Source organism: Melospiza georgiana, chromosome 5 (genome assembly GCF_028018845.1).
Source record: "Melospiza georgiana isolate bMelGeo1 chromosome 5, bMelGeo1.pri, whole genome shotgun sequence".
Taxonomy (NCBI): Eukaryota; Metazoa; Chordata; class Aves; order Passeriformes; family Passerellidae; genus Melospiza; species Melospiza georgiana.
In genome coordinates, this window is record NC_080434.1 from 5,515,775 (window position 1) to 5,543,121 (window position 27,347).

The window sequence follows — 27,347 nt, forward strand, 5'->3', positions numbered from 1 at the left end:
GTGAATGAAGAGAGAATATTTCCTGTGAACACATATTCACAAGGAACTCTACAATTCACACAAGCTCTGATAAAATACTCTTTATCCAACACACTGCAAACAAAACCTACTACTAACATACTTCAGAATCAAGTTGCTATTCTTAGAGCAAGAAAAAAAGCTTAAACCTTTTTTTATTTTCATGATTTTTTACCATTTATATACCTATTATTCAGCATATTAAGAATGAATCCTAACCCAACTACATTGTTAACACTGCTGAAATTAGGTAGAGATATGCCTGAGCTGTAAATTTCAAGGGCATTTCCTTATTCCATGATCTCTTGTTTAGAGTTAATTGAAGCAGCAGGGGACCACATTAAGGTTACACATCTAAGCATGACTCCTTTTCTGCCAGTTACTGTGCCCTAACATTACCAATTCTTTTAAATTTCATTGTCACGATCTTCTATGCCTCCACCAGATACCAACTCTCTGCTTTTCATATTCCCCACACAGTTTCTTATCTCCCGCTGCACTTCGAGTGCTGTGTCCAGTTCCGCGCCCCTCACCGCAAGAGAGACTTTGAGGTGCAGGAGCAGGTCCAGAGAAGGGCAAGGAGCTGGGGAAGGGTCTGGAGCACCAGCCTTATGAGGAGCGGCTGAGGGAGTGGGGTTGTTCAGCCTGCAGAAAAGGAGGCTCAGGAGAGACCTTACCACTCCCTACCACCACCTGAAAGGAGCTTGTTGTTAGGTGGGAGTCAATCTCTTTGACCAATCTCTTTGACCAGTTACAAGAGATAAAAGGGCCTCAAGTAGCATCCAAAGAGGGTTAGATTGAACATCCAGAAAAATGTCCTCACTGAAGGGGTGCTCCTGCATTGGAATAATTGTCCAGGGAAGCAGTGGAATCACCATCCCTGGAGATAATTAAAAGACATGGAGATGTGGCACCTGGGGATATAGTTTAGTGATGGACTTCGTACTGATGGGTCAATTATTGGATTTGATTATCTCCAAAGATATTTTCCAACATTAATTATCCTATGATTCTATGATCTATGGTATATCCTAGACCATGGAGGCTTTTCTACCAAGTTTTCTGAAAATAAATCTGTATGAAGTATGCATGAAATATAAAACGCTCAGTTTACTAACAATTGCTTTTCTCTTTTTCTTGAAGAAATTCTTATAAAACTCTATACCAAACAAGTCAAACATTCATTCACATGCTAACTACTTTAAAACTAACAGGTATTTCTCTGCCCTAAGGTTTGTATAGCCAAGAAGGAATAAAGTTAATTACAAAAAACAATAGAAAATATTTTTTCTTTATGAGTATTGATAGAAAATTAGAAAGAAACAGTTATATTTTGAAGAAGATACAATATGTTTTAATGTTTTTCATAGAAATAAAATATTTAAACATATATAGAATGAAAAAGTGGTGCAAAAAGAGTATGTAAATATTTATGTGTGTTGGAGAATGATTTTTTTCCTAATACTACCCTTTATTTGATACCTTCTTTTGATAAAAGGCCTTCCAAATCTCCTTACTCTGACAGTTGGTTCTGCAATACATTAGTATAATGACAGTGTTTATGTCATAGTAGCTAAAATTTTGTAGTCTATTGTGTCAATTTTCATAAAACACAGTCTTTAAAGTTTTATAGCTTTTCCCTAAATAAAAACAAAACAGAACAAACGCTCCAAACCCAAACAAGCACAACTTGAAGCTGAAACTAACTACAAGGCATTTAGGTGTTATTTATTCCTAGAACATTTTAAAATAAAACAATTCATAGTTTTTCAAGCAATTTATCCTGGCAACATTTTAAAATTTTCTTCTGTTTTTAATGTCTTCTCATTTTTGTTTTGATAAGCCATACACTTCAACTGTGCATCAATTTCAACTTTTTTTCTAATCAGGTTTTTATTAACTAACACCCCTCTGTTGACAAATTTCTCATTATTAAAATTCAGTAAAATTTCAAGGTCAATTCCTTTAGGTAGAAGTTGAGTGAGAGGCTGAATTTTCACAGGTTTCTACCCAGTCTCCCTACAGTCAATTATCCAATGTAGCTCCCATACAGTACAGAAACCAGAATGCTTTCCTATATTTACACTGTCACCAAGATTATTCTTTTTGTGAGTAGGATGCAGGGTTACCAGTCTTCCCCAGCCTTTTTCCAAGTGAGGCAGCACAAACTGCTCCTGTTCACAACATTATTTTCATTAACTAAAGAGTTGTTAAGATGTTTTTAGAGCTATTTTTCCACATCAGTCATCTTAACAGCTCAAGCTTTCCTTTCGTATTTTTTTTCTTCCTTGCTCTGTTTCAAAGCTCCAAACAGCACAAATAGATGTTCTGAATCTCCTAAGCAAGAAGTTTTATGATCAGTCTATAACAAGTGAAAAGTCATATGTAATCTGTGAAAACTCCATGGAAATCATATCAGAGATACTGGATAGAAAACTGTGGGTAACTACAAGGGGTAATGCTAGAAGTAAATATACTACTCTGTTAATAATTCCTGACAGTCTTCCAAAGCAGTTACTTAAAATATTTACTTTTATAGCAGTCATGGAAGCTATCCCATTAAATAACCTCAAAAAGACCTACTTTGTATATCTGCTGAAAAGAGAACAGACATTTCTTGCAAGTGATTAATTGCAGAAGAGTCACATACAAATTCTGCTTTGCACTTTGCTAGTAGTAGGTTTGTTCATACAGATAACAGCCCTAGCAATTTAGAACTACTGCAATGGAGTAGGGAAGACATGGGCTGTTACACAATAAACTAGCTCACTGACATTCATCAAAAAGAATATATGATATTTTCTGCTGGACAGCAAACAGCAGATCAATTGTCACTTGTACTTTGGCAGCTGTAACCAGATTATAAGATCAGAAGGTTAATTTGCAGCTTGATTTGTCGTCTGACAACCTTGTTTGTGAGTTTAATATCTTGGTCACTTCAGAATGCATTGGGCTGGAACAGGCCATAACTTCATTTACAAGCTGCTGGCATAGATACATTTTTCCTTAGCATAAACAATTTCAACACATTAAGTTATTTTATTTTTAGGCAAATAGCTACAAAACACTAATTTGCAATGTAATTTGGCCGAACGCAATCTACACTTGTAAACACTCTTGTTTTGCCTTTGACTGATACTCATTCAGATAAATAACTCAGATATTTGGGACTTTTAGTTTCTGCAGAGCAGTTGTTGGAACTCTTCCAAATGTAGATCACAAACCATGTGGAACTTTTGAAACTCATTCTTCACATCACCAAGTCCCAAAAAGTACTTTATATCCAACCATTGATATGGGCATTCTAATGATCTCTGCGTGTCATATTTGGCTTCTACTTGGCTTTGAAGGAAAGGTTCAGCTGCTGTGCTTTGGACAAACTTTTGGGATTGTTCCTGCTTTCCTACAAATAGGAAGAGCAGGAGTGGAATCTTCCAAATGTATTTTACTGGGGCTGCCACAGTTATCATCTAAATTCAGCTGTAAACACTCCTCAAGCATGGTGCTTTCTTTCATTGATTTTTGTTTTTTATTTGAATTTCTGTATACTTTAAAGAAACTAATGAATAATATATTTTTATATAAAAATAGTTGCCATTTATCCTCCAACATGTAAGCTAGAAATCCACAAAAGATAGGCAAAAGTAGTGAACAAGAAAGTAATTGTCCTAAGATGGTAATTAACACATACGTAATGACTCTGAATGTTCTCATGATTCAACTACTCAGTTTTTAATGCTCGCTGTGCCAAAAGGATGAATACTTATATATTTTATTCTACCCCATCTGTTCAACAGTATGAATATTAACAACATTCTATTTATTCTATGCTACACATAAAAAATAATAATTACATTGAATTTATCACTATTCTCCAAATCACTTCTCTGAAAAATAAGCATTCCTTGATCCATTTCTGTTATGGACACCATTTCACAACTGTGAAATCAAAAAAGAAAATACTGTCAATAGACACCAGGACCATCAAGAATATTCTACAAGATATTTCCACAGAAAAGAGTATTCTAAGCTATTTACAAATACTTTGGGATATTATTTACTCATAAGTGTGGACAAGGTACAATGGAAAATTTAACCAATACCCTGCTTACTTAAACTCATGATTTCTCTGCTTCAGATTCAAATTCTTTCTCACTTTTGAAACTGGATCATACCAGGCAGAATAAACAAAACCTCTGCAGAAGATTTATACAAATATTTTGCAGCTGATACACTTTTTTTTGTTTGGTTTTTTTTTCCATTTGTTTGGGGTTTTTTTAATAGTAGCCCTCTCTCAAGTTTGAGGGTAGGGACACCTCTGCAGTTGAAGAGGGATTATGCTAATATGGAGTTAAACTTCTTTCTGTTACTGAAGTATGACAAATACTACCAAAACTATTGCAAAAGTAAAGAATTTCTTAATAAGGCAAAATTCAAACAAAAAAAATTATCATATTTTTTGATGACCAGTTTTAAAACTTGAAATATTAGGATTTTTAAATTTATAATTCCTTTTTAACCTTCCTGTGTCGGAGCTATCTCTGTTGTAAAGCCAGTCTCCATGAGGACTGAACGGAGGTCCTTATTTCCTAACATGAAGAAGCACAGGTGAGACTTAAAGTATAATCATTATGTAGAACACAATGTAAAAGAACGTACCAGCACTGCTTTTCATCCTCAGCCTAATATTTTGCAGTCTTGTTAAAACCATTATTTTGTGGTCTACTTCAGAGCTATGAATACAACTGTCATACTTCTTTAGAGGAGGATTTGACTATGTTATTTCATAGTCTCCATTTGCAGTAGTGAAATGCCAGTATTGATTGCATTTAATGCCAAAATTCAAGTGGCAAAATGAAGCTGTTTACCCTCTATCTGCAGAATTAACAGTGAAATCTATTTAAGATGAAGAATTGCCCATGTTAGGGATGCTTTATCTCATTTTTAGCTGGAATTGAAAATTCCCAGTTAAGCAGGGGTGGCATTATGAGATTTCATGGCAGTAGATGTGGTGCTGAAAAAGACTGGGCCAAGGTGACACGGGGATGAACTCAAATAACAGAAATTAGTTACTAGAATCTCAGGGAGATGATAAATTATTTAATTTGTTTTGCTACAGTTAATAAAACTGTGGTCAGTTTCTACCACAGTTCATTAAAGTCTTATTTTTTCATTTACCTTGGTGACCTTCATAAAATCTTGGCCATGTTAAGGTAAGGATGTATTTCCCTGATGTCTTACTACCCATTAGAGATCCACAACTACATTCCTCTACTACAAACTAAAAAAAATAGTGAGTGTAATTCTGAAATATATGGATTTTACTGGTCTATCTACCTTTTACTTATGCACTATAAAATATGCTCCCTACCATTACTTTGTAGCCATAAATACTTTTGCAATTGCATATATGGGAGAGATGAGGTTGGTTTGAACTATAACACCAGCATCCTCATCTGCTTCCAAATTTTGCAACCAAAATGCTGAAATAAAGTTTCATTCCAGACCATTATCAATATATGTTAAATCCACAATGATCCCACGTGTTAAACATAGTAAAGAGAAGTTAATTATCAATTGTGTCTGTTCCTGGTCTTTAAAATGTCCCCTCATATGTTTTTAAATGAAAAATAAAAAAAACTCTACTCACCTAATCCACCATCTGAGTACTGAACAAATGTTAAAGCTAAAGTTTCAGTTTAGGTCTACATCTAATGTGGACTTAAAATCTCCGCATTTTAAGATTCATATTTACTTCTGTTCATCAGGAGAGGAAATGCTGGAGGGTTATACAGATCTATTTGATCTGCAGGAAAAAGGATGATACATGAAAATAGCTGATATTCTTTTTTCCTTAAGAAAACAGAACTATAGAATAAGCAGAGAAATAAATTGCCAGTGTTGTAATGATATCCCTCAGATATTAAAAAAAAAAGAAAGCTTGCAGTTGAGATTGTATTTGTTACATTTATGTGATATAAAAAAGGATTAGATTTAAGAACTTTAACAGCAAAAATAGGTAAGGACAACCTTGCTAAAGATGGAGACGAATCCTAATGCAAAGTCCCAAGAAACCAAAACAAATGGAAAGATTCCATGGATTATCTTGAGTTTATTACTTTCATCCATTCATATAGCCTTCCTGTGTTTCACTTCTTATTTTTACCTGATCTCACAATAGTTTCCAAAGCTTGCCTATAATTTCAACAAGTTATATAAATTTATAGCAGATTTAGAAATCCCAGCTGGAAGGTGACACATCAAATTTCATGTTTCTGTGCAACTTTAGAAACTTAAGAGTAACCGGTGCCTGAAGGAAAAATGTGTGACTAGCAGCACCAACAGAGCAATACAAGATTTTCCAGGTTCCACAACATCTTCACAATATCTAGCAGTTAAAGTTCAGACTGGCTAAGCATCATTTTTGAAAGCACAACAGAGTGTTCCTCAATCACAGAAGGAAGTACAAAAGGATGGATGGTTGGAATCCTCATGGAAGGATGAGGATGTCAAAAAGGAAAGGATACTCAAGACAGTCCAAAGGACAGTTCATACACAATCTTTCTCCTGTTTGAATATGTGAGAAAATAATGCAACCTGTACATGCAAAAAACACCTCAAATACTGTCAAAAAGAGTTATTAAATAAATTTAGTGGGTATTTGTGAAGATTGAATGTAGCTACAGATATGCAGTTTATCTAGAATAATTACCGTGTGTCTAGAAAAACACATCAAGAATACACATAGCTGTTTACACAAACAGACATAATTATTTCAAAATATGAATGAAAATTTATTATTTCAGCTCATGAAACATATTAAATCCAGCATCTTATTGTAGCATTTCAAAGTGAAAATTCTCACTTTATCTCTTTACATATGCTGTTAGATACAATGACTTTTAAATGCCATAATGAACCCATTCCCTCAAAATGCCTGCAATAGCACTGCCATTAAGACCAAAATAAAATTCATATATAAGAAATATACATACTTATATATTAGACTTTAAGTCTTAAATCTTTACCAACGTTGAGTTAACAACAGCCCACTGCCCGTTTTAACTTTTCTAGAATGAAAACAGAGACGACACTGAAAACAGCTATATTAATCTACTGGCAGATGTGTCACTATTTCCAGTTGAGTGCAATGAAGGAAACCTATACTTCATCTCTTTAAGCATTTTGAAAGTAATACATAAATCAGTTTCTGAATCCACACATAAATGTGGTTTTGATCTGTATACGTTACATTGCATTTCTGAACAAGAGAAGTATTATTAGGCTCAGGAATTATTCTTATTTGTGCTCCATTAATTCAGGGATTCATCTTTCCCATCTGCAGTGGTGTAAACAGTCCCATGCTATAACTGTTCCCAGGAGTGGCTCAGGAATTAATAAAATATACTGAGCTGTAAGGGACCCAGAAGGACCATCAAGTCCCACTGCTATTCAGATACCTTTAAAGCACCACGCTGACCAGTTGCCTACTGTCCCACATGGCACTGTTGAGAGCACACCTGGAGTATCATGCCCAGTTGTGGACTCCTCAGTAGAACCAAGACCTGGACATACTGGACAGAACCCAGGGAAAGGCTGCAAATCCCTCCTCTGAGGAAGGCCCAAGAAAGCTGGGACTGTTCAGCCTGAAGGCGAGGCAGGATTTTATCTGTGTGTACAAGTATCTGAAGGGAGGGTGTGGAGAAGACGGAGTCAGGCTTTTTTAGTGGTGCTCAGTGACAGGACAAGGGGCAATGGGCACAGACTGAAACACAGGAGCTTTTACCTGAACATATGGAAACACCTTCTACTATGAGGGCAACTGGCACAGGCTGCCCAGGAAGGTTGTGGAGTCTCCACACCTGGCAATTGGCAAATACCATCTGGACCTGGGTCTGGGCAACCACCTCTAATAGACCCTACTTGTGCAGGGGAGTTGAACCAAAAGATCTACAGAGGTTCTGTACTACCTTGACCATTCTGTGTTACTGTTACTATTGTCTAGAAGCTACAGCTTATTGCAGGTATTGGCAGTCAAAGAAGTGATTCTCTTTACTATTGTAAAGAGACAAAATTAACCTTTTAAAAACCCTGTTAAATTTAATGCTTAATGCAATATTTTCATGCTAAAAAATTAATAACATACTGTTCTGCTAGTCTGCAAATACAGCACACTGGCATTCATTTGATAAACAGAAGGCAATGGCAAATTATACCTTTCAAAATTTCAGTTCTTTGAACGACAGGACGTTCTTTTGTGTGAAAATTTCTAGCTATGGAAGTTTTTATCAAAGAAAAGCATAATTTTCTAGAAATAAATAACAATTTAAAAAATAACCTATATTTTTAAAATATCCTACAGTCAATATAACTTCAACTCCAGTCAACCAGCCTCAAAAAGAATACAAGGGACAGTTTTCTGTCTAAGTCGTTCCTAGAAACTGCTAGTGATTACCCTAAACTGTGATTTTGACATTTTTACCCTCGGCTTACTAACACATACTTCAAGGTTGCAAAAACTAGATTAAAGTGATAGCCCACCGAGTTGCTTCAGGCTACAGTTTCAGCTGACACAAATCATCTTTCACTGGACACACTTTATGGTTTCTAACATAAAATGATTTGTTGCAAAGGCAGTGCTTGCGTTTTACACTCATCATTAAACTCTTGTACTGGTCTACAAGTTTTAAGCAGGTACAGTAAGATTGAGCTTATCCAGATAAAATGCTCTAGTTAAAATTGTGCAATCCTATCAGAGTTACTACACCTCTAAGAACAACAGTTCACCAAATCTTACTTGTTACTTTGTGTTTGGTACACTGGATTTAGAAAGTAGTTTTAATGGCATTATTGATTATAAAAAATCTTCTTAATACAACTACATTTTAAAAGTAAGCAACATACAGAACTTTCAATAATTAGTGGTGAAATGGGTGTTGGCAGTATTAAAAAAAAAAAAACAGACAATAAAAAGTTAATTTCTCTATACATTGAGGGGAAAATAGGCCATATAGGTTACAGTGACCATTATATATGTCTTGATGACAGAAGATTTAAATGTATTAGTTCCTTATTAAAATTGCTGTTAATTTAAAAATAGCTTTAAAATAAAAAAAACAATATACTACATCCAGAACATATTAAAATTTCATAAACCTGAAAAATACTATATTTTATATATTGGTGTGTGTCCTTTTAAGATAAAAGACAATTCAGAGACAATTATGACTATCAGCAATTAACCAGTGATTTTATTAAATTTTTAATAAAATAAAGAATTTTAAAGAGGAAGCTAGATTTCATTCCTGAAAATGTACTGGAGCACAGTATACCTGATTTGTCCAGCCTTTCAATAAAATACATGAAATTACTTTTTCATTAGAGATTATTGACTAACTAAACTCCAGCAGCTTCAGGGGAACCGTTTTGGATGCATCATATTCATTCTGTAATGACCTGTGTTTCCTTTTAATTTTTCTCAGACAACCTGACAGAGTTACCATGAATGATGCAAGATAATCATTCAAGCTGTCAGTGCTTTTAGGCAGACTTCCAGAGCCCATGCCATTCAAATCCTCACAGTCAATCATGGAAATTAGCTGGAGACAGTTCGTGAAAGGAAGTATTGACATCCATAGGAGCAGTAAGTAGTAAACAGTTATTGAAAAATTGTAGAAGGAAGCTAATGAAAACAAGTGCAGTCCATTTGTCTGTGCTGTTAACAAGTGGTTATATGTACTGAACTTGCTAAAACGTGTTTCTTTGTGGGCAAAAATAAATCAGCCATGTCCATCCCAGACATAATTAATGATGCACTTGTCTGGTACTATAAAGAAGTGTACAAAAATGTTAGTAATATCTGAGAAATGCCATTAAATTTGTAAATTGACACTATCTAGAAACTGTGATTAAAAGGCACTTTAAGTTTTCCTGTTTAAAATGTTTTGTGGTTGTAAGATAAGATTTTTTTCTGTGCATGAGTTAATTATAAGAATAAGCTTGGCATATAATAGTTTATATCCAAAGCACCCATTATTTCAGATAGATCTTCAAAACTTATTTTCAGCAGGTACATATTAGGATGAAGCTAGATTAAGTTAAAGAATTTAATTATTGCAGGTCTACTAATACTGGTAAGGATTAATGCATAATGTTGGATTTGTTAAAATGCCTTTACTTTGGAAGCAATGTATTTATTTGCATTTTAAAAACCCAAAACACAGAACAAGAAAACCAACCGAACTTCCCTCCCATCTCCCTCAAACCCAAAACCTATTACAGCTTGAAATCCAGACATTTTGACATAATAAAATGTCATAAATTAACATCATAGGTTACAAACTGGTAAGATTATGAAATACAAAATAGTACCAGAACCAGTTTAATAATTATTAGGGCAGCCTAGTTGCTTTTCACAAGATATCCTATTCCTCCAAACTATTTGCCCAGTTGAATAAAAAAGAAAAAAGAGAATTAGTGAAAGAATGGTAATCACTGATGATGATGATACCCGGTAAATCAAGATGTCCTGTTTCTGCTCTCAGTGTTAACACTGACATGACTGGTGACTTTAAAGCAAAATCAATTCAGTCTATTCCACAACAGCTTTACTACCCATAAAACCAGATATAATATTGCCTAAATTCTTCCTAGCAGGTTTTATTATAATATTATGCTATATACTAATTATGCTAAGTATATCCATGTTGACATTTGCAATCAGAATGGGCAGGAAATGTTATTCATCAAAGAATATGAAAAATAAAGAGTGTGAGTGAATCATAATCGACGTGACACAATGGTTTGATGAAGAATTTCAATGCTCCCAGTAATTTTTGGGGGAGCTATTTATCATTTAAAACATAATTTTAACAGATCCTCATTTGCCATCCTTCTGTAATAGAAGAACACCATGTGTGGCAATGTTCTAATAACACCACACAGTGCCCCCTGAGATCAATATAAATACTTGAAAAACCAGTGTTATCAAAATCATTTAACGATCTTTGAAATGTTTTTTAATGACATTTTAAAACTTTCCTTTGTTGTATGACCAAATCAAAGCTCTACTTTCTAAATTAAACATTTTTTAACAGTACTTACAGACTTCAATAACTATATTACAAAGTTCTATGTTCATTTTACATAGAAGTGTGCAGTTGGGAAATCCTTTCTCTAAAAACCCAAATCCCTTCTCTTTAAAAGTTGTTTGAATATGTATGTGTGCGGAGACGTCCATAATTTATATTTTTGACACTAAGTCATTATACGACCCACTGAAAAAGCTTAATTAATTGGATAAGAAAGTGTCTGTAGATTCTCAAATTATTCTAAACATGCTTTAAATATTTTAAATTACAGATTCCAATTAAAATTGTACATGTCATATTGTCTTATGTAATTCTATTGTTCATTTTTTGAAGATAGAGCTTCTGCTAAAAAAACTGCATTGATGTGAGCTGAGCTCAATTAGTTTCTGATGTTCTGCCAAATTGCCTCATTACCTGTCATAGTAGCACACTACCAACACTTGCAAAGCTGAAATCTTTACATACACATTAATCTCTTTCTGCAAGAAAGTCTGGTGAGTAAAAATACAAGATTTGGAATGTGATTTATGCAAATTATCAGCTACCTGATGAAAAATTTAGATTAAAGGAGGTGATAAGTAGGGATACTTTGCACTTCATTCTTTGGTATTTAGAACTGTTTCAAGCAAATGACTTGCTAAATCCCACTTAAGAGTTTTAGATGCATTGGTTGCTCAGCAAATTCATGAGTATTTTAATAGCATCCAAAACTCACAAGTGCAGAATGCCCACAGCTCCATTTGCTTTTATTCACCTTGACACCCCTTTTGATTTGAAACATCATATAGATGTGAGACATATCCTCAGCTACGGCATTGCAATCCCACAAAAAAAACTTTTGAAGGCTTGACAAACCTGCAGATCCATTTAAATTTCAAAATCAAAAAGACCAGGTTGCTCTTAGGTATTTTCCCCTTCAGTATGTAGGAAACCACGGTGTTAAATGGACTGTTTGGCAGACTTAGCTTCAGTTCATTTGGGTTTGGCTGACTCATTACAGTAAGGGCATTCCATTAGGAAAACAGCAATCAGCCTGTCTTGGCAATATGCTGCTCTGTGTAAAACATGGTGGATTTGTTGAACAATGCTACTTAAAAGATCGGCTTTCTCAGATTCAACCATAAAATTCAATGTGCACTCCATTTTCAGAAATATTTCTTAGTTTCTGAGGATATGAACAGACAAACAAGACACTGCTGGGAATACCTCCCTTTTTATCTTTAAAGTTTGAATAAATTCAAGCTCTTTTGCAAATCTACATTTTTGCAATGAGGTGTTCCTATCACAGACCTGGTTTAAGGTATGTTTTGCAGGAATTATATAACACAGTTCTATCTTATGGAGCATGAACAGAGCGTGATTGTTCTCCTAACCTGGATGATCAGGTAACTAGATTTATAGTGTGCACATCTGAAGGCAGGGATTACATATTTTGGACATGGCACATCAGAAAGCCTTGAATTACCTCTCTGTTCTTTTAATTCTGATCATGTACATCATGCTTTTGTATCTGTAAATTAATCTGTGAAACAAACATTAATCAAAACTTTTAGTGACTTAAAAAAAAAAAGCTCCTGTATTTTGTATCTAGATTGACATAAACAAGTATCTCATAGGAAAAAGACTTGAGAAATTTTACTCTTAAGAGTTGTTGGCCAAACACTGGAATTTAAATCAAAGTCAAAACCAACAAAACCTAACCCTCAATGCAACTGAAAATATTCCCAAATTCCACATATGAAATTCTGAAATCACACACAGCAGAAAAATACTACTCCTTCCTCCATTTCCTACTACTCTAGAGAGCAAACTCCACATTCAAAATAGAGATCCATGATCTCCTAGCATAAAACCAAGGAAAGGAATATGAACCAAGGCTCCAGAAACAGTGTGGATTAACTGGCTTTTAAGGCCATTTGAGAGGTCAAAATTTTTTTTGTTATTTTTTGGATTCTGTCAACAAAAGACATGACTTGCAACAGCTGTTATAGCCCCCTCTTATATTAAATGCTAACATTAAAGATAAACTGAGGGCTAATAACTTTATTTGATGCTAATAAGAAATATTGCAACATTTCTAAAGCCTCTAAATATCTTTTTCTTGAAGACAACACAGCTCAAATATAAAAAAGGAACCTATTTCCTTCAAACTCCTTTGATTTCACTTATTTTGAATAGTGGGCAAAAAGTTCTACTCTGAAAACTGGTAATACTTATTCTCTACCAATCAATGATCTGACCGTCTAATTTTTGAGGATTAGCACATGATCAAATTTTCAATTTGAAAACAAAGGGAATATATGGATATATTTTTCTTCCATTCTTAGCTAAAATTCTCAGACAGCAGTGAATATTTATGCTTCTGTTGGAGGAAGGGAGAGGTTTACTTAGTATAGCTGGAGTATGAAATAGGTTTCTGTATTTTCCCAGTGAAATCCATACCAATTTGAAACATTAGTGCATTTTGATACAGAGGTCACACAAGCTGTCTTGTTTATTTGTAAACTTCTGTTGATTGTTGTATTTAACTGGAAGCTTGAAAAACATCATTGTCCCAATATCCTTTTTGTCTTTTTTCCACTTAGCAGATATTAGACTCTACCCAACCCTTGTGTTTGAGGAAAGTGACATTAGAATTGATGCCTTTAAATGAAAAAAAAAAAAAAAAAAAAATCAAGCTCAGTATAGCACCTATCTTGTCAAATATCTTAACACACAGAGATCAAACACAGACGAACTGTGGGAATATCATTTGTTCATTAATTAATGCTGAAAAGCCAAGAAGAGGAGCACCAAGCATTGTGGATTTTATTAATGTCTGAAAAACTTACAGCTTTGTTTGTCTGTTATTTAAAAAAATAAATTTGCTGATTGAGTGCCAGGTCAAAAAAAATAGAATTCGGCAGATTTTTACCGTAAGAAAAGAACAACTTTAGTTTACAATGCCATCCATCATTTTAAAACACAATACACTTTTAGGTGATGTAAAAAAAGGTTTTGGATTTTTCCAAAATCAGCACATTTGATTTTATCATTGAAAGCGTGCATTTCTTTTTCTACATATGTACCAACCTCACATACATATTAATTTCTAACAGTCATAACTATCTATACATTAATTAATGCATTAAACTGAAATCTCACTTTCCTAAGTCTGTGCTTTAGTTCACAGATTTATGCTCAAAATATATTTTCATCTCCATGAATACTTATCTCCAGAAAATGCATGTACCTACATGTGCTATCTAATTTGACTTCATTTTCAATAGGTCTTACGATAAATATCCAATGAAACACTCTTTCAAGAATCAAGATTGGAGTCTGGAGTTTCAGACCTCTGCCATGCACAGAAATCTGTATTTCAGGTTGGACGCCTCTGTACTGCAGGGAACTGCTGGAGCTCACATTGGCAAACACAGAGGAACTGGTGAGGAATATGAAGGTCAAGTGCAGCCTTGGCCGCAGTGACCCCCAGAGAGTGGACTTCAGAATGCTGAGAGAATGGAATGAGGTGACTAAGGATAAGGTCAAGGTGTTCTTCGTGTAATTTACTAGTAAGGTCTTCCTTAAGAAATTCAGTCCTCCTGAGAACAGTGGGAAAGTCGGGTGTAATAAAGACTCAATCCTAGTGGAGAAGTACCAGGTCAGGGAACACTTGAACTACTGGGAACCACGAGCCAATAGAAGAAAATGTGAGCTCCAACCAGCACTGAGAGAGCTGGGTGATGTCACTCAGATGACATTCTTTGAAAGGTGGTAGAAACTGGATGGTGTTCCTCAGGACTTCAAGTAAAACAATGCCCCTCCCATCTTGAAGAAGGACAAAATGGAGGATCCAGGAAAGTATAGACTAGTCAGCCTGAACTCAGTTCATAGACTGGTGTTGGAAAATCATCCCTCAAAACTATCCAAACACATTTAAGGGCAAGAAGGCAACAAATCCAGGCTAGCCTGGCTTTAAGAAGGAGAAATCATGCTTGACCATCATGACAGGTTACTATAATGACATCACTGGATTGGGGGACACAGTAAATATCTTAAAGGCGGCTTCCCACACTCTTATAACAAAACATAATGGTCAAAAACAGAAACACAGGACATTCAATCGAAACATAAGAAAAATCTTTTGCGCTGGAAGGTTGATCAAACAATGGAACAGGTTACTAAAAGAGGTTGTGGAGTCTCCATCCTTGGGAAAATCTACAACCTGACTGGATATGAACCTAAGCAACCTGCTCTAGTCTAGGTCTGCTATGAGGAGGGAGGTTGGAGCAGTCAATCTCATGAGGCCACTTCTAACCTCAGCAGTTCTGTGATGTTTTGATGCTGTGAATTAGTAGTAAATCTCATCAAATGAGGAAATCTCATGTGTCTCATTAAAAGCACAGTACATGTCATGCCTGAATCATGGTGGATATTATAACGGCCTTACAACTGCATGGGTTAAAACACCACTGAAGAAAATTATACATATAATTATATGTATAAGAGAATTATTGTATTTATAAAGACATTTAGCTCTGTCAAAAACCCCCTGTTTTGTAAATACACTGAAAATAATTTTGAAACACTTTTAGAAAAAAGCACATTGTTTAAAATTAAAAATTATACTACTATTAGAAGTTCCATTAATGGTATTGAAAAATAAAACTTGAAAATTGTTATTTTACTTTTCAAATATAGAAGAAATTAACCAGAAATTTAGAAAGAAAAGCAAAAAAACCCCACAAGAAATCTGAGAGTGACAAATTATTATTTAAAAATCCCCAGATATATAGAATTCACAGGTCTGTTAATGAACTTTTAAAGTAGGAATATAGTTTCAGATGGAAGAAGCATTAACCTTTGATATTAGCTATCATATCTGTCCAAAAGAATGAAGTAATGTCGAGTTCAAGCACAAAAATCAATTAAGATGCCCTGAAAAATTATGTGTTCCAAAGTTACAATATTTCAGTTGTTATTTGTCTTATACTGAAATCTTTGTTTCATTTAAAGAAAATAAGATTGTATAAAATAAATAAATTTGCTTCACACCTTCAACCTGGTTTTCATGTTGTCAAGAAAACTAAACGTTTATCACTTTCTGTGTGCCTGAAAAATTTTCCAGAGTTTTTGATTTTAGTAAGGATAAAAATACAACTTACTCATCCCGGCCTCACTACAGCCTATACAGAATATCTGTAACCATCAAGAGGCCTGAAATCATATCCTTGCTGTCCTACCTTTTAAGTTGTTACTGGGCATAAACAGGGTGAGTAGGGTCGTTGAGAATCTGTAATTGCATTTACAACCTCTGCAAGAAGGAGAGATTGTGAATATAAACCTTGTGCCCCAAGACAACAAGAGAATGAGGAGCATTATGGTAATGAGGTATAAATTCAGGCTTTTTCTATCAACTTCTGGTCTCTGAACTGTGGTAATTGAACAAGTTTTAAAGTCAAATATTCTGGGTGAATTCCAGATCCTTTGTTTCTTTAAAGTATTAAACAATCCTCTTAGCTTTAGATAATAAATTTCTATTCGCTTCATGTCCTCAGTCACTGAAAAATACTTTTGAGAAGGATTAGGTGATAAACCCCATTGTATTCAATGGTGTAATGATGCTACATAACATAATATTATTTTACATCCAAAGAGAATAAATCTTTGCCATGCACTATGAGGAAGGAAGTGATTTCAAATATAGATCACCATAATTTCTTGTTACACTACAAAAGAGGCAGTGTAAAGGAATTAGTAGTCATTGTGATATACTAGGGACTATTGAATACAAAGAATATGAAGCTAAATGGACAGTTATTGAATTTCATACTGGTCAGGGAATTCTCCATTTTAGAACAATATAGAAAGTACATTTATGCTTTCCACTCCCTTCCAGTGCGCTGGATAGCTAAAACAGTGGTGCTCTTTTTTCCCCTACCTTTATTTTCAACGGCATTATAGTGATTTTTCTGGAACAAATAACAGCAAATCAGAAGTCACCAAACAGAGGGAGGCATCCTCATCTGTATGTAGGTTCCTTATAGGTATGTAATAATTTTAAAGCATAATATTAACTCAACATGACCCTTCAAAGGGCAGGAAATATTGCAGTAAGTCAGGAATTTAAAGCAAGACCAGGAAGACATTTTCTTCATGTAGATACTCACTACTTGTACAAATATATGTCTGCAGAAAAAGCAAAACCATTAGCAAAGAAAGTAAATCCCAAGGTCAAGCAAGAATTCAACAGAGCTTTCAAAATATTTGGTGGTAACTCTGTGTTGAAAAATCTCAACTCAGTTTTCAATCAAATCCTAAGTTTTCCTCTGTTTAATGCTATGGCTCTTCAAACACATCATTCCAAAGCAATTTTGAATTCTATGACACTGAAGAGACTGGGGTTTCAGATCTGTAATGTGTTGGCAAAGACCAGGAAACAACTGTCTCTTTTCTGAATTACTATAAAAATCCTTTTGAGGACTTTTAATAGACATGTACTTCTGAAGTGATGTCATTGTTTAATTTAAGGGAAGGGCAGAAAGAAAACAGCCAGAGCATGATTGTTTAGGCTGATCTTGAGGGCATCTAAATAGCCAGAGCAAATTCTTGGCCCTTGTTTCATCTTCAGGACTTTCAAAATGCATTCCAACTCTATTAAAGATTTTCAAAAATGCTACACTTCAGGGTTGGTTATGAATCATTTTGTATGGTGCTTTATATTGAGAAATGAGTTACACCCTGCATCTTTTTTCAAAGATTCTGCAACAGATAATTTGTCAGAAAATTCTGGCAAAAGACAGTTGAGAAACAGATCTGTGCTAAAGATGATGGTGGGAAATGACGCTGATAAACACTCATGACCTACACTAGTTTGATAAACGTCAGAGAATCAACATTCTACAATGAATTGTAAGAAGTTTACTTTTTAAAAATTCACACTAACCAAAGAGGTGTTTTCTGTATCACTTCCATTATGTACACATCATACTTTAACACATTTTTAGACAGCATTCAGTTGTAGATATTCTTTTCTACAGTTGAACAGTCAAAGTGTTAAAATTGCCATAACTAGAGCAAAGAAAACATTTTCTCATCATAAGTTGCCGAAATTCCAGTGTAATTGAACTGAGGTCCATTAAAGGATATTAGACCTGAATGGTGAGAAGGAACAAAAACAAAGGAAAGAATATATGAAAAAAAACCCTATCTACTGACCTGATCAGAAATAAAATGTAATGAAACTTGAGAAAAATATAATTGATTCCTTTTTGATTCCTGAATCCAAAAATGAGTTGTCTGTTGCTGTGTTACAATGCAATTCTCTTTTTCTTCCAGACTTTCAATGTAAAGCCAGGAACAGTAAATACTGCTTCCCTTTTAGAAAATAGTATAATCCTAAAAACTATGATCCATTTAATGTTCAGAAGCAATTGGCTGCCTGAATAATAATTACAGCTCAGACCAGTATGCTATGTTCCTCTTCCATATCACAACATAGCTGCTATTGTTAGTAGAACACATTTAGTAACCTTCACCCATTTCATCAGGAGATGCTAACTGCTTAACACTTCTAAATTAAAGTGCAGTTATTCTGGCATGCAAACCAAAATCTAGGAATTTTGGCTTAAGCACCCTTTATTAAAAGGAACAAAGGAATTCTGCACAATGCAAACACCATTGTTCATTTAGCATAGTGCAAAAACAAGTGCACTTGTATAATAAACTGCCACATACTTTTAACTGGAAATATTATACCTTGGTTAATCCAGAATTTAAATGCCTTGTGATGCCATGGATTTTCCAAATGAGTAGGACCTATTTGATTTAGCTTTTGCTTCACTGTGCACAATTATGTTGTGTGATGCCCCGTGTTACAAATGTTTCATAACAGTGCTATCAAGAACTTTTTCTTCATAGAGCTGCCCTATGGCCTTTCATTAAAATGGCTTGAGGAATGCAGACACAGGATGACAGCAGAAGCCTTGAAATAAAGGCACTGATTGAAAACAGGAGTTTACAGACAACTGCAGTCAACTTCTGGTTATGAGGGAAAATTAAACTTTCAAGGATAACAAGCAGACAAACATCAAGAACCCAAGTATGTATATTACAGCACATACATACAGTGACTGAGAGCATGCTAAAAAAAAACAAAAAACAAAAAACCAACAATGTCCCCAAAGTGACACTGAAGAGAAAAAACAACCATATTCATGAACATCAAAATTCCTTGAGGGGAGGAACCTCCCCTCTATGAAAACCAGCCTTCTCCAGCTGGAGGACTTGAATGGTGATAACCCATGCTAATCTTTACCTCTAAGGCAGAAGCCACCAGCCCCAGGAGCCAGGGTGGCCCTGGATGGGTGAACACAGCACCAGGAAAAGAGGTAGATGCTAGAAAGAGTTTTTTAGTCTTAAGCAAATCTAATTCAAAACAAAAGCATTCCCATTATAAATGGACTACCAAAGGTTTTGAAAAAAAATTTTAAGACTTGAACAGATAGTAAATTCTCTGTTTTGCACAGCTGGTGTGCTCCTTTGGCCTCACATAAACTGCAACAGGTTAAGTACAGGAGTCTGATGGAGAACTCACACTGCCTCGTCTTGGGAGACAGCCAACTGGTTGTCAGAAAAAAAATATAAGAAAATAACTATCAGCTTGTGAACAAAGTCTCTGTACAGAAGACAGAAAACAACTCCTAACAGAGAAGATATGTCAGCTGTGAGAGGCTCATACTTTTCAAGTTGAAGAGGAAGATCATAATAGAAATACAACTGCAGCAAAATCTGAACAAAACCAATTACATAAAAAGGAGGTGAATATGCCTGTACTATTTACAGACCACTGGAAGAAAGTGATCTTTAAGGTCTGCATGTAATACATATGATATAATCAGATTATACCAGTGAAAACGGAATTTTATTAAGAAAAATAGAAAGCTAGCAGGGTATGAAGAATATAGGGTGAAAACTTAAATACCAGGATTACAAGAATTTTGATGCTATGTACACATTTCCTGTTAGTTACCACAAGGAAGCACCATGCAATGCAACTCCAGAAAGCAGTTCTTAGCAAACAAATTATAAAGAAATTTGAAATTTAATAGATACTTTGATGACTAAATCTCAAACTGCAATATTGATTAAAAGCAATGTGCCTGGGATACCAGGAAGTAAAAAAGACTACTTCAGAAGCTACAATGACTGCAAGTACCATTTGGCCTGTATCACTTACAGAATTAGACTCACAGGAAGGGGGAGGATGGGCAAGAGGATAATGACTGACTAACCCTCATATTTAGGTGATACTTTGAGAATTTAAATCCCACCCTAAGTCTGAAATAAGGAAATCCCTTCGGTTTTGCTTTGCTTTTTATTTCATGTTTAGTTAGGCATTATGGCTCCGTTTCTTCCTGACAGACACCCCTGACAGCTTACATAGTGTGCTGAGCTGTTTTTACAACCACCAGTGAAGCAGGGATGCACTGCCTCTGAAACAGACACCTGACTCTGAAAATGGGACCTCCAGATATTGACAACAAGAGAGGGGGAAAAGCAAGCTTGTTTTCAGCTTTAATTTGTTTTGCTCAGTTGAAATGTGATAGAATGAATAAGAAAAGATAGCATAAGAATGAAATGTCAAAACCCTGTAAACCAAAATATCGCAGGCATGCATTATTAATCTTCTTTGGTTTACCAATTCAAATCTGGGGTGGCAAGCAAGAATCCTCTTCTGCAAATAGAAGTTAAAGAAATAAACTGGAAAATGTAGAGGTTTTGAAATGCATAAACATTACAGTTGCTTCATTACCTGTGCTATTAAATAGTGTCTAATCACACAATAGCCTTGCTTTGACAATAACAATTCTTATCTCAATTTTAAGAGTGGCAGGAGTAAACTTTTTCAGTTGGGTATTTTATTCTATCTCCTTAAATCACTTTGACTGGATCACAGCACTTTGCAATATTAATATTTCTTTTTTGCTTTTACCAGGTAGAATAATGCAATATCTTTAAATGAGTTCAGAGTTAAACTGTTAAATTATGTAGCATAAAATAAGCATAGCTTGTAATTTATCTCTGACATATTGTGTTCTTAGGTTCCCGACAGCTACAGTCCACAAATTGTGTATCAGTTTGAAATACAATACACTCATTTGCTCAAGCCTTTTCTATAAATTAGTATATAGCCTCTTAAAAATGGTGTACCAGAAAGGTGAACTGTGAAATAACAGAATGCTCCAAGACAGACATGTAATGTGAAACTCAAATTAGCAGAGCATTTCAAAGAGAAACACTCATAGTACAAGATAAAGAACAGCCAAAGGAGATATCCTGTAAAGAAAAATTAATTTGAAATCTTATACCTCGAGCTGGGAAGGATTGAAGATGTGGGAAAGGGGTTAGAAAGGAAAGCAGTTAGGGTACAATTCAACTGGTAGAGTCCAGAGATTTTCTGTCTGAGTTTTGTGCTTCAGTGGCATTCAGAGGAATCATAGAATCATTTAGGTTGGAAACCACAAAACTAGCATTGCCAAGCCATCACTAAACCATGACCCCAAGTGTCACACCTACATACCTTTAAAATACTTTTGGGGATGGTGAACTAACCACTTCCCTGGGCAGCCTGTGCCAGAGCCTGACTGTGGAGAGTTTAGTTCAAGCATGGCTTAAAGAAAAAGGCCATGAAGCCATACAATTGAGAGAAAAGTAAAAGGTAGTTTCAAAGCAGTTCCAAAAGCAGTTCCCAGCCTGATTTCTATAAACAATTAGACTCTCTCAGGCATCACTTTATAAACAATAAGGTTCTCAGACAGTCTTCCCATAACAAGCGAAACACCCTCTCTGGGAAAAGATGGCACCCTGAGAACAGATATGGAAGTTTTGGGAACCTTTCATATCACAGTGGGAACACTGGTTTTGTTTTGTGTAAACAATTATCGGTGTAGTAAAACAAAAGGAGTGGTTAGAGTTTTCTCTGTCAGCCTATCATGAACCTGGATTTCGGAATATGCATGAAGTTCGTTAGCACTGTTATTTAAAGTGACTCATCGATCAATAAACCTGAGTTCGATGCATTAAAGGATGGTCGTTCTCCCTTCATCTCAACACCTGACCCCTGTTTCCATGTAAAAAAACAAAAGGGCCAGGAGATTTAGGCACTCTTTTTTTCTAGACTATACAGCAGCTCCCAAACCAGTTTGCTCCATAACAGTTGCCGGAACTCGGGTGCATGACCAAATTCAGACATGACTACATGAAAATGCATGCATCCTGAATCCCAAAGATAGGAGGGATGGAGGTAAGAACTAAAACAGATTAAAGAAGCAAAACCCCAAGCAGAGAAGATCAGTAATGCTTACTGCCAGAAACTGCTACTTTTTTCTCCCAATGCATTGTAGAAATTTAAATTTTAATCTGTCAACTGGCATGCCAAATGCCAACAAGAAAAACCAGAGTAGATTCCTGTCTTTTCTTACTTTTGGGCAAGTGAGGTTAGCATGAGAATTTCTAAAGTAAATTCCTGCTCCTGAGTAGAGGATTTATATAAATCCAGCTAATGAGACTAAGTTTTCAGAAGCAGCAGTTACATAAAAAAAAAAAAAAAAAAAAACGCAAACCAAAAACCCAAATTCCCTGAAATAGAAAAAGTAGCAGAAGCTTTGGGATTTATTACTATTTTATAAAATTCCAAAAGAAGTAGTAATTTTCCTACTAAGATGCCTTAGTTAATAGAAAATGAGTGAGAAAACATTTGTTCATTTAATACATGTCTCAGAGTTATGATGCTAGACTGTGAAAGTTCAGAAAGCAAAAGCAAAAAATCCTGAATTACTTCTTCTCTCTGAAGAGTCAGGATAAAACCATTTAACTGCACATATTTTAGACTGATGACACTGAATCAAATAGTGTCTGCATGTAAAGATACCACAAATAGAAAGTAATTGATTTTTTTGTAAATCTATTTTTTTTAAAATAGGATTAAGTGTCCAAGAACAGGCCAAGGGAAGTTCACTTATCTAATCAGTGAGTATTTATGTAATTTAGTATATATTTCATGTAAATTACATATTGAATCCATATGCATGAAAATAGACCTGAACTCTAATTCTATCTCCAAATTTAACCACCGAGCCCAAATCACTTCTTTCTCCTCCGTTTACTGTGCCTGGAATTTTGATTCAACTGGACAGAAAGAAATTTGTGTTCCCTGGTATAACTCTCTACTAATGAGGATGACTCACTAGATGAAAGGTAAGAATTTCTGTTTGCATGGCAAACTTGCCAGGGTCCTGTTATAGTCAGTCACAGGATTCTGGAGTACAGTAAGTAGAATGCATATTAATTGTGTCCTCCAGGGACAGATCTCCTATTACATTTTTAAACAGGTAACCTCAGTTCCATATCCTAAGAAATTAAACAAGAACAAGGTTTAGTCACCAGAAATAGCATTAATCCTAAACCATGAGAGGATCAGAAATCCTGTCACTTTACTATCATTTTCACCATACCTTAGGATTTCATAATTATTAATTACAGGTTAATGCCTGCTCCATACATTCTTGACTGTGGATCTCACTCAGAGGGGCATAACTCTTTTTGTGCTCTATGTAGGCAATGAAGGTGTCTAAGGATGGTTCTGAGTATTAGCACTTGCAATGTCTAAGTGTATTTATGGATCCTGCCGGAAATAATTTTGTCTGCTGGGTGATGTCATCTCCTAAATTGCATTGATTTTTCTTGAAACTAGTCTTCCAAGTCATTTCAGTCCTTTGAAAACCACTATATAAGTCTTTCAAGAGATTCTACTGACCCTCATCTCTTTTTCACCACAACAACTATTTCTGTCTTAAAGAGAAGTAGTCACATAGATGAAAATGCTACTAGTGGCAACTGTATTTTTTCTCCTAATAGAAACACACCTGCTTGACAAGTGACATTTTAAACTAAACTCATGATACATGCTTGAATTCAAAATTCTTCCTAACGCATAGGCAAAATAATCTCAACTTAAATGCTCTGGTACTTAATATATCTCCTCTAAGGAGAAAAAAAACAAGGCAATAAGCCATGCAATAAATATATATTTAGCATATATACTCTTAAGGCTCTTCCATCACATTTTACCAGGAAAAGCAATATTTAAAGTGCTCAATATAGACAGGATTGGCCCAAAACTGAATACACACAATTGCCCAACTGTGTTAGAGAAACAGGATTGAAAACAGCACTTTTTCCTCTTGATTTTTTACTGAAATTCAGAAAAAAACCTCAACTAGTATTTTTTAAGAGGTAAAAAAAATCTCTCCCAAATTGTGCTACTAGCAGCATTGATATAATAATGGAATTCAGAAGGACAGAAAGCAATCTTCTTTGGAAATAATTGTCCTCAGGATTCAACTAGCACCCCTGAAGTAAATCACTGCAATGAGAGGTACTCATTTTGCTTTAAATTACCTCTAAAACTTTACATGCTCCAGAATTACAGAAGGGGGGAACTCAGACTGCTATAACCACCTGTACAAGGTACAGTATGCCCATCCTTGCATTCCACACCCTCATGACATAATATGCAAAAATCAAGTTGATACTTGCCCTTTCCTGTCCCTGTTGTGGGATTGTAGTCCTCCTGTCAATATAAGTCGTCCTCAAGAAAGAGCACAAGATTCTGTTTAACTCTCTTTTAAGCATCTCATGTCAGGCTTGAAAGGCTGGATTCCTTTTATCTCTTGTCCTCATTTCCTATCATGTACATGTCATGCACACGTGTTCACAGTATTTGTGTAGGGAAATATATAGATATGTGCCAAAGCTTAACTGGATGGAATAAACTACTTTGCACCTGGAGACTTCATAGAAGCACTAAAGTGCATCCTAAAACAAACCTCATACTTGGGAAATAATAATATGCACAAATTAAAATCATGCATTAGTTAAACAGAGTAGCACGAATTGATGGCCATTTTTCCATTCCAATTAGAATAATTTATAATATACAGTACATCCTGTCAGGTACAATGTGCTGACATCTTTACATGAAAGGACAGAAAGACTAATACACAACAATAAACTCCCAGGACAGCATCAATTAACACTGCCAGACTAAGCAGTTCTTCTTACTTATCTTACTAGCGTGGCTTATTTAATAAACAAAACAAGACTTCTCAAGAGGATTGTAATGTCATTAGTTCTATTCTTCCTTTAACCTCCTATGCTGAATAGGGCTTTTTTTTCCTCACAGTTAGATGTACCTGTCAGAAATGTGACATGTACTTTCTCATCCTGATACTTTATGTCCTTCAATGATGATTGTCCTAGGCACTCTCAGTGGCATTCAAATAGGACCTTGGAGTATAGCACCCTCTCTTTCTCCTCCTTTGTGCTTTTTCTTAGCACACTTTTTTAAACTGTTCTATATTTTTCACCTCTAACATTCTTTTTTCCCTATTTTTACTGAAACATTCACACTCAGCCAATACCATTTCAAACTTGGCATGATCAAAGTCTATCAAAGGTACTTTGGAAAGTAACAAACTACCTCATCAATTTTATTTTATATAAAGACAAGACCTGAAAAGAAAAATAAAAAATGGAACCAACTTGGCAAAACATCTGCACACACAAAAAACATCAGCTATTTTATGATATGATTTCCTTCATAATTTTCCAAGTAGAATAGATTACTCAAAATTTTGAGGTTTTGGATGAATCTCAGCATTACAGGTGTATATGAAGAATAAAAGAGAGGGCTAGGTAGCCAACTGAGGCATAAGGAAAGTGGCTTCCTATATCCCACAATGCCCTGGGATTTCAGTCAAGAAAAAAAATGTAAAAGGTTCTTTGAAAGAAAGTTTAAAAATAAAAAGGAAAAAAAAAAAAAAAGTTGAGCAAGACCAAAACCAAAATATTGAAAAGCTGAATATTTCAGGAATTCTTCTGGGATGTAAAGACCACTCTTGAAGTCCTTGGTCAGTCTGGGAATACAGCATGTTCTGAAATGAGCCTTTGACTTTTTTGTCTCAGCTTAGATACTCTACCTACATGCCTTTGCCCCATAAATGTCCACAGCTCAGATGATATCTGGCACAGTCCCCAAAAACTTGTGGAACTTTCTCAGAACCTCTCCATTAATATCTGTTATTAATTAGCTGTGTTTTGGAAAGACAAACAAGTTATGGGACATTTTTTTTAAGGCAGGGTAGAAAAGTATGGCTACATATTAATTGATATAAGATCTCTTATCCTGTCAGTGTATGCATTAAAGCATACGCATAAATGACGGGTGACAGGTTCTTAAAATACCTAGTGTTTTAAAATAAAGTAGGCACAGAGATGACTGGAAAAATAATTACTGTTCGCTCTGTTTAGCAAATCAAAATTTAGGGCAGACCACAATGTCCTTGTCATCCTCTCTAACTTGATGACTTAGAAATAATAATTTTAGTGAAAACTTGTCTTCTGTCACCTGTGTCCTTGAGAGATAAGAATATTTTCTGTAAGAGTGGACAGAAGGGTTTAAAATTCAACTATTTGTTGCAGGGAATGTCGCTGAAGAACAATGAAGTACCACAAATAGAATCTGAACACAATATGACACTGAATTATTCCCCACAACTGAATGCAAACCAAATGTATTCTAAATCGAAAGAGCTCCCAAAATCAATTACATCTCTGAAACTAAACTCTATTTTGTATTTCTTAGAGGAATGAAAGAAAGTTGTATCAAGTAAAAAGTTTTCAAAAAGTGAAGATAGAAAGCTTTCATATTGACAAAAAAAGAATCCTTACCATGTCTAATTTTCTAGTATCTTAACAGTATTCTTTTAATCTTGCACAAGGAAAAACATGGTAAAATTTTTATAAGCTTTTAATATTTTATTTTCACACTAATCCTTTTTGTTTCTGCTGTTATGAAATGAATTAAACTTATCCTTTTAATGAAGAGTAACAAGAAAAAATTTCTTTTATAAGTAAAGAGTTTCACAAACAGGAAGTCTATGTCAATTAATGCCATCTGCAATTCTTTATCAGCCAGACAGTGAAAAAGCCATTTTCTTTTCTGATAAACCAGAAGAAAGGATCATATGAAGGATTTTTGAAGAGGTCCTTACCTTTGAAGTCTCTTGCAGTTTCTTTTGCTAGTCTGTGGAAACGGGGTATTTACCTGTTCAAAGAAGATAAGGTATCATTAGTGATATCTCAGAATACATACCATAAGTAAACCACATTCATCAGTTAGTTAAATATATATGG

At 34.9% G+C, this 27,347-nt stretch overlaps 1 protein-coding gene across 16 annotated transcripts in view; it reads right to left on the reverse strand.

Annotated features, from left to right (window-relative positions):
- Window positions 1–27,347, reverse strand: part of TENM3 (teneurin transmembrane protein 3) — a 1,287,001-nt gene that overhangs the window by 1,078,281 nt on the left and 181,373 nt on the right. For all 16 annotated transcript variants that reach the window (XM_058025024.1, XM_058025026.1, XM_058025021.1 and 13 more), the window contains exon 3: window positions 27,206–27,258. The gene's annotated coding sequence lies outside the window, so the exon portion shown is untranslated. The remainder of the gene's footprint in view (window positions 1–27,205; window positions 27,259–27,347) is intronic.